The sequence below is a fragment of the Triticum dicoccoides genome, chromosome 6A, assembly GCF_002162155.2.
Source record: "Triticum dicoccoides isolate Atlit2015 ecotype Zavitan chromosome 6A, WEW_v2.0, whole genome shotgun sequence".
In the NCBI taxonomy this organism is placed as follows: domain Eukaryota; kingdom Viridiplantae; phylum Streptophyta; class Magnoliopsida; order Poales; family Poaceae; genus Triticum; species Triticum dicoccoides.
The window spans coordinates 595,362,958-595,377,883 of record NC_041390.1 but is presented as its reverse complement, the minus strand read 5'-3'; positions in this window follow the sequence as shown (position 1 = coordinate 595,377,883).

Sequence of the window (14,926 nt, the reverse complement as noted above, 5' to 3'; positions counted from 1 at the left end):
TCAAAAACAAATTCAGCTTCTGCGGAGACTTTGTCATTTAGGCTTAGACACTTGCGGTGATCAGCACGCCATTCATTGTTGCGCCAGAGAACGCCAAACCTCATTACCTTGAGCACACTTGCCTCCAGAACAAATAACCTGGCCAATTTAATCTCAGATGTGCTGCCTCGGTAGTTGATCAAATCAATTTCTGTAAGATGGAGATCAAGGCATTCGATGAGATTGTTATAGTGCAGCACATTTTTCACTTTCGGGTCTTTTTTTATCTGCAAAAGAAGAGAACATATTGGAGCAGCTGGTTGCATAAGATTGATGTGTCATCAAGAGGTACAAATATCATTCGCTCATACGATAGGGTTGGCTGGCTAGTGATATTTTTTCACTCTCTCTCTCTCTCTCTCTGTTTCCTCTCATTTAACTAGGAGCACGTGAAGATCTTGGGCATTTGTTGCCTTCCAATATGTGGCCGATGTCATATTTCGCAAAAGTATGCCACATAATACGCATCGATGTCAAATCAAAAGATTTTGGCACCGCTCTCGCGATGTGAGAGAGTTGGCACCGCTGTGCACACAGACCCACATGTATAAACAAATCAATCAAACCAACTACACCAGCCTCTCACTCTCCCAAACAAGTGTTTTTTTATTGCCTCAGTCCTCTCTCTCTCTCTCCCATGCAGTGTTTTTTCATTGCGTGAGTTAATTTGGCACCGGAGCAAAGTAGGTGATCCAGATTGGGACACCAGGTGAGCAATGGAGGGGCATCGATGCCAAATTCATCACAAGTGAATTTGGCACATGTTTTGGCCTACATAGCCCACTTTTGTAATACTACCTCGTATTTAGTATAAAATTTTGACCATAGATTTACCTAAGAAAATGCCAATGCATGTCACTAAAAAATACACCATTTGAAATTATGTTCAAATACGAATCCAACGATATAGTTCTTAGTGACATGCATTAACATTTTGTCAGTTAAATCTATGGTCAAATTTTGATACTACAAAATTGGAAGAGTAAACCAGGACGGAGGTAGTACTTGCTCTTAGGGTAACCATAAGTTACTTTCCACTATGACTAGCCTAGGCTACTATAGTAGTACAACATAAAAATGATGCAGGTGATCACGTGAGAAAAAAATACTAAAAACATTTCTTTCGGTGCAGTGCGTAGATGCAGTTTTGAACACTACACTTGTCATCGTAATTTGGGAAAATTACGAAAAAATTGAGCTACACTGTGATTACCATTTACTTATAGGAAAGAAGTTTCACCTCGATGAGTAGCTTCTCCGTGCACAGAAAGCATCTAAGGAATCCAACAACTTGATCCAGATTGGGGCCGATAGATTTTAGTGCTAAGATCTTCACTGTGCGCATGGACTGGGTCAAGCTTGTGGGAATCATTTTCTGGAAGACGGTCGTAAATACATCAAGAAGAAATTTAAAAATGTGAATTGCAAGAAGACAGAGAAGAAGATGAGTGTTGTACCTGAATGATTACGGATCCAATAAAGAGTTCGGAGAATTTGGCAGACAGTACACCAACGCTGTCAATTTCGGCGCGTCAATGACCCTAATTTTTGTTGGACCTTCTAGATCCGATACAAGCAATCTCTCAAGGAAAGGCGCATTCTCAATGACCATAACGTGGAACAGCTGGAGTGATCTCTTCCCAATTGATGTCTTGTTGCGGGGCCAGCAAGACACATAAATCCATCGGAGATTCGTCGAGGCGATGTGGAGGCTAATGAACCCGTGGATCTGCTCAAGACGAAAGTACTCGAGCGCAGTACAGCTGCGGAGCAGGTGCTCCATAGCCTTCTTCGAGATGACAACATCAATGAGGTCGAGCTGCTTGAGTTGAGGGAGAAGAAGAGCGGGTGCGGCATTAATCTGGGGAAGATAGCAGGAGCTGAAGCTAGCGCGGCGCAGCGTTGGCATGAGGCGGAGCATGGACGGTGGCAGAGAGCGACATCGTCCAGCTTCAAAGCTGAGCTCATCGAGCTAATCTAGGGCGGGGGATAAAAACCACTCGTCGAACTTGGGTTGGACCTTGCAGTTGGTACTGAACATGCGGATGTCAAAACGTTTGGCTGGCCCAGGGTGCAATGAAAGGATCTTGGAGACTGCAGCCATGCATTTGCAATCCCCGTCGCAGAGGCAGCTATCGACGGTGAGGTTGAGGGGGACGCAGCGCCAGAGGGGGCGCCACCGTCGGGAGAGCAGGGCGGTCCGCATGGCAGATTTGGTGGGGAGGAGGCCGATGATGACGAGCAGCATGTTGTCGGGGAGGCTGCTGATGAAGTCCAGGCTCGCCGGATGCGGTTTTGGCTCGAGCCGCCTCTGCTTGTTGGCTGCCTCGCCGTCCATCTCAACCGGCGGTGACGCCGGTGTACACGTGTGCTGGTGTGTGTTGTGTGCTGGGTGTGCGCGAGTGCGTCCTTCTGTGCATGCCGCCGCGCAGGGGTGAATTGTGCGCGAGTGCGTCCTTCCCGCGCAAGAAGTTTGTCCTCAATGTGCCCTCAATTTACTAGCGTGTGGGGTGCTACCTCGAGTGGTTTCAACTTTGTTTACTTCACCGCGTGTCAGATGGGCCTCTAGTTTACTTATTTTCACCCACTGCCACATGGGCCAGCACACGAAGATACAGAACACGAGCTGACAAGGCAGCATGTGGATTGGTTGACCGGTCAACTAAACAATATACGAAGCTATACACTGACACAGTGAGCGTATAATCCATCGGTATAGAGAGTTCGAGTGAGAGGGGAGGCCCGTGAGAGATAGCAGAGAGAGAGAGAGAAAGAGCTACTCCCTCCGTTCGATAATGTAGTTCCAACATTTTTTTAAGTCAAACTTTTGAAACTTTGACCAAGTTTATAAAGAAATTACTTATATCTACAATACCAAAGATAAATGATAGTATGAAGTAAGTACATGTTGTGATGAATCTAATGATCGTTCCAGATGTAAATGTTTTTCTCCACATATACCTGGTCAAACTTTTCTGAGGTTTGACTTTTCAAAACATCCATATGCTTATGGACGTGACAGAGTCCCTAACAAGAGAGAGAGAGAGAGTGAGTGAAAAAAGTGTGTGTGCGTGTGTGAAAGAGACATGGACAACACACGATAAAAGTAGAGAAAAAGCGTGCGTGTCTTATGCAAACATATCACACATGCATCTTCGACAACGGAGGCAAGGTGAGGAGATAGTGTGTGGTTGTTTGGAACCGAGAGAGCAAGACCCCTAGCACGTGGCCAAGAGGGGTCTGACAAACAAGGGAGAGAGGTCAAGAGAGACGTACCGAGAAAATGCAGACATGGGGAGGAGAGAGTGTATGTTTGTCATAGAGAGATCCCCTGGAGATCGTGATGGGACTACATGGGTGGGAGATCGAGTGACAAGGTGTGTGCACTATAGAAGATGCCCCGAGAGATATCGAGATAGACGTATGGATGTATGGAGACAATACGTGTGTTCTTGATGGCTAGTAAGAGATAATCATACTTAGGATCGAGGGGGGGGAGTGCTTGCGCCTATGACGGATTGAGGGATTATGGTACTTAGGGGGGTGCATGTCACATGGAGAGAGAACAAGGGCGGAGAGTGTTGGATGGGTCTATATGTATAGCGCGAGCGAGACATGTGTATGTGTGAACCAGGGAGATATAAGGCCAGTTTGGCTTGCGTCCTGAGCATCTTTTGCCTGGCCTGGGGTTGTGGCTGGATTTCATGCACGCTTGTTTGGTTGCTACCCTGTGAAAAAGAAAGCCCGCCTAGCCTGGGTTCCCTTGCACTTTAATTAGCCTGGCTGAACTCCAGACACTGCAAGTAGCCTGGCCCAGGCGACCGATTTCGAACGCCTGGCCGTGCCTGGTCATGTGGCCACGAGGCTAACAACAACATGGATGGATATTAGCATTAAATAATTGATGCATGGATTGATTGATGGGACGTTGATGCTTTGCCTGGCCCAGGCATGAACCAAACGCTTCAGCTCTACACAAGCCTGGCCAGGCAGAAATATTTTACATCTCACATCCACACCAGGCAGTACTGGCCATCAAGGCATGAGGGTCAGGTCACGAACCAAACTGACCAATAAAGTTTGAGAGAGATTGAGGAGCCTCGATAAGGCTGAGTGGTGCGTCAGATAGCTGAGAGGGGGAAAGAGATATTCCATCCGCTCGATAATGCAGTGCATGTAAATTTTTTAGAGTCAACTTTGGAAACTTTGATCAGGTTTACGCAAATGTTATTCATATCTACAATACCAAAGATACATCATACAAAACTACATCTCATGGTGAATCTAATGGTATATGTTTGTCGTACTAGATGTAATTCTTTTTCTCCACGTACATGGTCAAACTTTGTGATGTTTGACTTTTCAATAAATCTGTATGCTATGGACCGAGGAGAGTGCCTCAGTCGAGACAGATCAAGTGCGTGTGAAGAAGAATGAGTAAGTGTGCAAAAAGAGTATGTGTGTGAAAGAGAAAGTGACAACAAACGATAAATTAGAGAGAGTGTGTGTTTTTTTGTTTCTTATGCGAACATATCATGCATGCATCTCCGAGATGGAAAAGCGAGGTGAGGAGATACGCGAAGATAGCTAGTGTGTGATTGTTTGCAATGGAGAGAGACACCCCTGTAGCACATGTACAATAGAGGTGTGGCCAACAAGGAACAAAGTTTGAGAGGGACACATGGATGGCATGGACGCATGGGGAGGGAGAGAGGGTGTGTTTGTGATAGGGAGATCCCGTCGAGATCGTGACGGGACTATATGGGTGGGAGATCGAGGGATTGCATGCGCGATAGAAAGATGCCCCGAGAGAAATCGAGATAGACCATGCACATGTTTGTGATGGAGACTAAGATTAGCTAGTCATATACATATAGGGGGGACTGCGTGTGTCTACAATTGAGTGAGAGACCATCATACTTGGCTAGCTGGGCATGAGATTGTGTGTGTGCGCGTGTGAGATGGAGAGAGAACAAGGGGGAGAGATAGAGTTTTAGATGGGCCTATCGAGTGCGAGTGAGATATGCATGTGTATGAGTGACCCAGGTGGATGGAGAGTTTGAGAGAGGGGTGGGGGGAAGAGCTCCGAGACGACATAGTGGTGCATGAGAGAGTTACAGGCAAAGAGCCAAGGAATCTGTGTGCATACGATGAGTGCACCGAAGATATCTAGCTTGGACTAGCTAGAGTATCATACATAGTGTGCGAGAGAAACCTATAGTGTTGGGGAACGTAGTAATTTCAAAAATTTCCTACGCACACGCAAGACATGGTGATGCATAGCAAAGAGAGGGGAGAGTGTTGTCCACATACCCTCGTAGACCGAAAGTGGAAGCATTATAACAATGCGGTTGATGTAGTCGTACGTCTTCACGGCCCGACCGATCAAGCACCAAAACTACGGCACCTCCGAGTTCTTGCACACGTTCAGCTCGATGACGATCCACGGACTCTGATCAAGCAAAGTGTCGGGGAAGAGTTCCGTCAGCACGACAGCGTGGTGACGATCTTGATGTTCTACCGTCGCAGGGCTTCGCCTAAGCACCGCTACAATATTACCGAGGATTATGGTGGAGGGGGGCACCGCACACGGCTAAGAGACGATCAACTTGATCAACTTGTGTGTCTAGAGGTGCCCCCCTACCCCCGTATATAAAGGAGCAAGGGGGGTGCGGCCGGCTCTAGGAGGAGGCACGCCGGAGGAGTCCTACTCCTACCGGGAGTAGGACTCCCCCCTTTCCCTAGTTGGATTAGGACTAGGGGGAAGGAGGAGAGAGGGGAAAGGAAAGGGGGGGGCGCCGCCCCCCCTCCTTGTCCAATTCGGACTTGGGGGGAGGGGCGCGCGGCTGCCCCTAGGCCTCCTCTCCTCTTCCTCCACTAGGCCCATTAAGGCCCATTAGGTTACTGGGGGGTTCCGGTAACCTCCCGGTACTCCGGTAAAATGCTGATTTCACCCGGAACACTTCCGATGTCCAAACATAGTCCTCCAATATATCAATCTTCATGTCTCGACCATTTCGAGACTCCTCGTCATGTCCGTGATCACATGCGGGACTCCGAACAACCTTCGGTACATCAAAACATATAAACTCATAATGAAACTGTCATTGTAACATTAAGCGTGCGGACCCTACGAGTTCGAGAACAATGTAGACATGAGCGAGACACGTCTCCGGTCAATAACCAATAGCGGAACCTGGATGCTCATATTGGCTCCTACATATTCTACGAAGATCTTTATCGGTCAGACCGCATAACAACATACGTTGTTCCCTTTGTCATCAGTATGTTACTTACCCGAGATTCGATCGTCGGTATCTTAATACCTAGTTCAATCTCGTTACCGGCAAGTCTCTTTACTCGTTCCGTAATACATCATCTCGCAACTAACTCATTAGTTGCATTGCTTGCAAGGCTTAAGTGATGTGCATTACCGAGAGGGCCCAGAGATACCTCTCCGACAATCGGAGTGACAAATCCTAATCTCGAAATACGCCAACACAACAAGTACCTTCGGAGACACATGTAGAGCACCTTTATAATCACCTAGTTACATTGTGACGTTTGGTAGCACACAAAGTGTTCCTCTGGTAAACGGGAGTTGCATAATCTCATAGTCATACGAACATGTATAAGTCATGAAGAAAGCAATAGCAACATACTAAACGATCAAGTGCTAAGCTAACGGGATGGGTCAAGTCAATCACATCATTCTCCTAATGATGTGATCCCATTTAATCGAATGACAACTCATGTCTATGGCTAGGAAACATAACCATCTTTGATCAACAAGCTAGTCAAGTAGAGGCATACTAGTGACACTCTGTTTGTCTATGTATTCACACATGTATTATGTTTCCGGTTAATACAATTCTAGCATGAATAATAAACATTTATCATGATATAAGGAAATAAATAATAACTTTATTATTGCCTCTAGGGCATATTTCCTTCAGTCTCCCACTTGCACTAGAGTCAATAATCTAGTTCACATCACCATGTGATTTAACACCAATAGTTCACATCGTCATGTGACCAACACCCAAAGGGTTTACTAGAGTCAATAATCTAGTTCACATCGCTATGTGATTAACACCCGAAGAGTACTACGGCGTGATCATGTTTTGCTTGTGAGAGAAGTTTAGTCAACGGGTCTGCCACATTCAGATCCTCATGTATTTTGCAAATTTCTATGTCAATAATGCTCTGCATGGAGCTACTCTAGCTAATTGCTCCCACTTTCAATATGTATCCAGATTGAGACTTAGAGTCATCTGGATCAGTGTCAAAACTTGCATCGACGTAACCCTTTACGATGAACCTTTTGTCACCTCCGTAATCGAGAAACATATCCTTATTCCAGTAAGGATAATTTTGACCGTTGTCCATTGATCTACTCCTAGATCACTATTGTACTCCCTTGCTTAACACAATGTAGGGTATACAATAGATCTGGTACACAGCATGGCATACTTTATAGAACCTATGGCTGAGGCATAGGAAATGACTTTCATTCTCTTTCTATCTTCTGCCGTGGTCGGGCTTTGAGTCTTACTCAATTTTACACCTTGTAACACAGGCAAGAACTCTTTCTTTGACTGTTCCATTTTGAACTACTTCAAAATCTTGTCAAGGTATGTACTCATTGAAAAAACTTATCAAGCGTCTTGATCTATCTCTATAGATCTTGATGCTTAATATGTAAGCAGCTTCACCGAGGTCTTTCTTTGAAAAAACTCCTTTCAAACACTCCTTTATGCTTTGCAGAATAATTCTACATTATTTCCGATCAACAATATGTCATTCACATATACTTATCAGAAATGTTGTAGTGCTCCCACTCACTTTCTTGTAAATACAGGCTTCACCGCAAGTCTGTATAAAACTATATGCTTTGATCAACTCATCAAAGCGTATATTCCAACTCCGAGATACTTGCACCAGTCCATAGATGGATCGCTGGTGCTTGCATATTTTGTTAGCACCTTTAGGATTGAAAAAACCTTTTGGTTGCATCATATACAACTCTTCTTTAATAAATCCATTAAGGAATGCAGTTTGTTTATCCATTTGCCAGATTTCATAAAATGCGGCAATTGCTAACATGATTCGGACAGACTTAAGCATAGATACGAGTGAGAAACTCTCATCGTAGTCAACACCTTGAACTTGTCGAAAACCTTTTGCGACAATTCTAGCTTTGCAGATAGTAACACTACTATCAGCGTCCATCTTCCTCTTGAATATCCATTTAATCTCAATGGCTCGCCGATCATTGGGCAAGTCAATCAAAGTCCACACTTTGTTCTCATACATGGATCTCATCTCAGATTTCATGGCCTCAAGCCATTTCGCGGCATCTGGGATCATCATCGCTTCCTCATAGTTCGTAGGTTTGTCATGGTCAAGTAACATGACCTCCAGAACAGGATTACCGTACCACCCTGGTGCGGATCTCACTCTAGTTGACCTACGAGGTTCGGTAGTAACTTGATCTGAAGTTACATGATCATCATCACTAGCTTCCTCACTAATTGGTGTAGGAGTCACAGGAACAAATTTCTGTGATGAGATACTTTCCAATAAGGGAGCAGGTAAAGTTACCTCATCAAGTCCTACTTTCCTCCCACTCACTTCTTTCGCGGAAACTCCTTCTCTAGAAAGGATCCATTCTTAGCAACGAATATCTTGCCTTCGGATCTGTGATAGAAGGTGTACCCAACTGTCTCCTTTGGGTATCCTATGAAGACACATTTCTCCGATTTGGGTTTGAGCTTATCAGGATGAAACTTTTTCACATAAGCATCACAACCCCAAAATTTAAGAAACGACAACTTTGGTTTCTTGCCAAACCATAGTTCATACGGTGTCGTCTCAACGGATTTAGATGGTGCCCTATTTAACATGAATGTAGATGTCTCTAGTGCATAACCCCAAAACGATAGTGGTAGATTCGTAAGAGACATCATAGATCGCACCATATCTAATAAAGTACGGTTATGACGTTCAGACACACCATTACACTGTGGTGCTCCAGGTGGCGTGAGTTGCGAAACTATTCCGCATTGTTTCAAATGAAGACCAAACTCGTAACTCAAATATTCTCCTCCATGGTCAGATCATAGAAACTTTATTTTCTTGTTACGATGATTTTCCACTTCACTCTCAAATTCTTTGAACTTTTCAAATGTTTCAGACTTATGTTTCATCAAGTAGATATACCCATATCTGCTCAAATCATCTGTGAAGGTCAGAAAATAACAATACCCGCCGCGAGCCTTAACACTCATCGGATCGCATACATTAGTATGTATTATTTCCAATAAGTCAGTTGCTCGCTCCATTGTTTCGGAAAACGGAGTCTTAGTCATCTTGCCCATGAGGCATGGTTCGCAAGCATCAAGTGATTCCAAAAGCCCATCAGCGTGGAGTTTCTTCATGCGCTTTACACCAATATGACCTAAACGGCAGTGCCACAAATAAGTTGCACTATCATTATTAACTTTTCATCTTTTGGTTTCAATATTATGAATATGTGTATCACTACGATCGAGATCCAACGAACCATTTTCATTGGGTGTGTAACCATATAAGGTTTTATTCATGTAAACAGAACAATAATTTATTCTCTTACTTAAATGAATAATCGTATTGCAATAAACATGATCAAATCATATTCATGCTTAATGCAAACACCAAATAACACTTATTTAGGTTCAACACTAATCTCGAAAGTATAGGGAGTGTGCGATGATGATCATATCAATTTTGGAACCACTTCCAGCACACATCGTCACTTCACCCTTAACTAGTCTCTGTTCATTCTGCAACTCCCGTTTTGAGTTACTACTCTTAGCAACTGAACCAGTATCAAATACTGAGGGGTTACTATGAACAGTAGTAAAATACACATCAATAATTTGTATATCAAATATACCTTTGTTCACTTTGCCATCCTTCTTATCCGCCAAATACTTGGGGTAGTTCCGCTTCCAGTGACCAGTCCCTTTGCAGTAGAAGCACTCAGTTTCAGGCTTAGGTCTACACTTGGGTTTTTATCACTTGAGCAGCAACTTGCTTGCCCTTTTTCTTGAAGTTCCCCTTTCTTCCCTTTGCCCTTTTTCTTGAAACTAGTGATCTTGTCAACCATCAACACTTGATGCTCTTTCTTGATTTCTACCTTCATCGACTTCATCGTCATGAAAAGCTCGAGAGTCGTTTCCGTTATCCCTTGCATATTATAGTTCATCACGAAGTTCTACTAACTTGGTGATGGTGACTAGAGAATTCTGTCAATCACTATTTTATCTGGAAGATTAACTCCCACTTGATTCAAGTGATTGTAGTACCCAGACAATCTGAGCACATGCTCACTGCTTGAGCTATTCTCCTCCATCTTTTAGCTATAGAACTTGTTGGAGACTTCATATCTCTCAACTTGGGTATTTTCTTAAAATATTAACTTCAACTCCTGGAACATCTCATATGGTCCATGACGTTCAAAACGTCTTTGAAGTCCCAATTCTAAGCCGTTAAGCATGGTGCACTAAACTATCAAGCAATCATCACATTGAGCTAGCCAAACGTTCATAACATCTGCATCTGCTCCTGCAATAGGTCTGTCACCTAGCGGTGCATCAAGGACATAATTCTTCTGTGCAGCAATGAGGATAAACCTCAGATCACGGACCAAGTCCGCATCATTGCTACTAACATCTTTCAACTCAATTTTCTCTAGGAACATATCAAAATAAAACAGGGGAGCAACATTGCGAGCAATTGATCTACAACATAGAAATGCTAATACTACCAGGACTAAGTTCATGATAAATTAAAGTTCAATTAATCATATTACTTAAGAACTCCCACTTAGATAGACATCCCTCTAATCTTCTAAGTGATCACGTGATCCATATCAACTAAACCATGTCCGATCATCACGTGAGATGGAGTAGTTTCAATGGTGAACATCACTATGTTGATCATATCTACTATATGATTCACGCTCGACCTTTCGGTCTCCGTGTTCCGAGGCCATATCTGTTATATGCTAGGCTCGTCAAGTTTAACCTGAGTATTCCGCGTGTGCAACTGTTTTGCACCCGTTGTATTTGAACGTAGAGCCTATCACACCCGATCATCACGTGGTGTCTCGGCACGAAGAACTTTCGCAACAGTGCATACTCAGGGAGAACACTTATACTTTGATAATTTAGTGAGGGATCATCTTATAATGCTACCATCAAACTAAGCAAAATAAGATGTATAAAAGATAAACATCACATGCAATCATAATATGTGACATGATATGGCCATCATCATCTTGTGCCTTTGATCTCCATCTCCAAAACATCGTCATGATCTCCATCGTCACCGGCATGACACCATGATCTCCATCATCTTGATCTATATCAATGTGTCGTCACATGGTCGTCTCGCGAACAATTGCTCTTGCAACTATTGCTATTGCATAGTGATAAACTAAAGCAATTATTTGACGCTTGCATCTTATGCAATAGAGAGATAACCATAAGGCTTTTTCCAGTTGCCGATAACTTCAACAAAACATGATCATCTCATATAACAACTTATATCTCATCACGTCTTGACCATATCACATCACAACATGCCCTGCAAAAACAAGTTAGACGTCCTCTACTTTGTTGTTGCAAATTTTACGTGGCTGCTACGGGCTTAGCAAGAACCAATCTTACCTACGCATCAAAACCACAACGATAGTTTGTCAAGTTGGTGCTATTTTAACCTTCGCAAGGATCGGGCGTAGCCACACTCGGTTCAACTAAAGTTGGAGAAACTGACACCCGCCAGCCACCTGTGTGCAAAGCTCGTCGGTAGAACCAGTCTCGCGTAAGCGTACGCGTAATGTCGGTCCGGGCCGCTTCATCCAACAATACCGCCGAACCAAAGTATGACATGTTGGTAAGAAGTATGACTTATATCGCCCACAACTCACTTGTGTTCTACTCGTGCAAATAACATCAACACATAAAACCTAGGCTCAGATGCCACTATTGGGGAACGTAGTAATTTCAAAATTTTCCTACGCACACGCAAGATCATGGTTATGCATAGCAACGAGAGGGGAGAGTGTTGTCCATGTACCCTCATAGACCGAAAGCGGAAGCGTTATAACAACGCGGTTGATGTAGTCGTACGTCTTCACGGCCCGACCGATCAAGCACCAAAACTACGGCACCTCCGAGTTTTAGCACATGTTCAGCTTGATGACGATCCCCGGACTCCGATCCAGCAAAGTGTCGGGGAAGAGTTCTGTCAGCACGACGGCGTGGTGACGATCTTGATGTTCTACCGTCGCAGGGCTTCGCCTAAGCACCGCTACAATATTATCGAGGATTATGGTGGAGGGGGGCACCGCACAGGGCTAAGAGATGATCAACTTGATCAACTTGTGTGTCTAGAGGTGCCCCCCTGCCCCCGTATATAAAGGAGCAAGGGGGGTGCGGCCGGCTCTAGGAGGAGGCGCGCCGGAGGAGTCCTACTCCTACCGGGAGTAGGACTCCCCCCCTTTCCCTAGTTGGATTAGGACTTGGGGGGAAGGAGGAGAGAGGGGAAAGGAAAGGGGGGCGCCGCCCCCCTCCTTGTCCAATTCGGACTTGGGGGGGAGGGGCGCGCGGCTGCCCCTAGGCCTCCTCTCCTCTTCCTCCACTAGGCCCATTAAGGCCCATTAGGTTACCGGGGGGTTCCGGTAACCTCCCGGTACTCCAGTAAAATGCCGATTTCACCCGGAACACTTCCGATGTCCAAACATAGGCTTCCAATATATCAATCTTCATGTCTCGACCATTTCGAGACTCCTCGTCATGTCCGTGATCACATCCGGGACTCCGAATAACCTTCGGTACATCAAAACATATAAACTCATAATGAAACTGTCATCGTAACGTTAAGTGTGTGGACCCTACGGGTTCGAGAACAATGTAGACATGACCGAGACACGTCTCCGGTCAATAACCAATAGCGGAACCTGGATGCTCATATTGGCTCCTACATATTCTACTAAGATCTTTATCGGTCAGACCGCATAACAACATACGTTGTTCCCTTTGTCATCGGTATGTTACTTGCCCGAGATTCGATCGTCGGTATCTTAATACCTAGTTCAATCTCGTTACCGGCAAGTCTCTTTACTCATTCCGTAATACATCATCTCGCAACTAACTCATTAGTTGCATTGCTTGCAAGGCTTAAGTGATGTGCATTACCTAGAGGGCCCAGAGATACCTCTCCGACAATCGGAGTGACAAATCCTAATCTCGAAATACGCCAACCCAACAAGAACCTTCGGAGACACCTGTAGAGCACCTTTATAATCACCCAGTTACATTGTGACGTTTGGTAGCACACAAAGTGTTCCTCCGGTAAACGGGAGTTGCATAATATCATAGTCATAGGAACATGTATAAGTCATGAAGAAAGCAATAGCAACATACTAAACGATCAAGTGTTAAGCTAACGGGATGGGTCAAGTCAATCACATCATTCTCCTAATGATGTGATCCCGTTTAATCAAATGACAACTCATGTCTATGGCTAGGAAACATAACCATCTTTGATCAACAAGCTAGTCAAGTAGAGGCATACTAGTGACACTGTTTGTCTATGTATTCACACATGTATTATGTTTCCGATTAATACAATTCTAGCATGAATAATAAACATTTATCATGATATAAGGAAATAAATAATAACTTTATTATTGCCTCTAGGGCATATTTCCTTCATATAGATGGTGTATATATGCATGCGAACTAGAAAGACCCCCCCCCCCACACACACACACACACACAAAGAGATAGAGAGATGGAGAGAAAGGGAGAGGGACCAACAAGGTTTTTGTGTCGGATGCGTGCGACAGAATTGAAGATTGTCGGAGAGAGAGAGAGAGAGAGAGAGAGAGAGAGAGAGAGAGAGAGAGAGAGAACAGGAGTCCGGGAGAGGGGGAGGTCGCGTTTTATGCATCAAAGACTGATATAAACCATGTTTCGATATAAACTTGCATTCAAATATTTAAATTGGAGAACATGTTGTCTGCAATCCACACATGAACGGATATATGCGTATATCAAACAAGTTCATTAGTTTGACTTTCAACATGTTCATGGAGTACTATAATACTGTACAACATGCTACTCGATTGAGGTGTTCAATTTTGGATTTAGTTCACTATTTTGACCTACTGAACGAGCTATTTCATTGAATAGAGATATTTCATTTTGGGTTTGATTCGCGTTTTTGAGTGGGTCAACTATTTGTCATATACTAAATCGCTAGCAACGAGCATGTAAAAACACATTACTCCCGAGCATCATCTCTCCATCTAAAAAAGAAGTGGCAAGCTAATATTTCAAAATTTGATCCGAATCGACTTGGTAAGGTAGAGGTGGATGCTCGTTCTCCCAAAATTTGAACGAACCGTTAAACATCCTCTCTGCTCAGTGGAATTCGCCCGAGCAAATAAATGGGAGACGCGAAATTACCGTCCTATGTGGGACACACATCAATTGGCCCGTTGTACATCGACGGTAGGTTCGTAACTTCATCCAAGCGTGCCTTCTCCTCGGCCGAAATGACATGTGCCGAATAATTCATAAACCATGGTCGGCAAAACACACTCTCCTCGCCCGAAATAGCTCGCGCCCACTATTTCAAAACACACTCTCCTAGCCTGAAATCGCTCGCGCCCACTATAGTTCAAAACACGCCCTCCTCGCCCGAAATCGCTCCCGCCCACTATTTGGGGAGAAGCAAAGTTACTCTACTATCCCCGACCCTCGGTACACAGACCCAAGCTGAGAAGCCTATAGGCAAGGGTAGAACTGTAAGTCCCCCTCACATTTCAAACAAA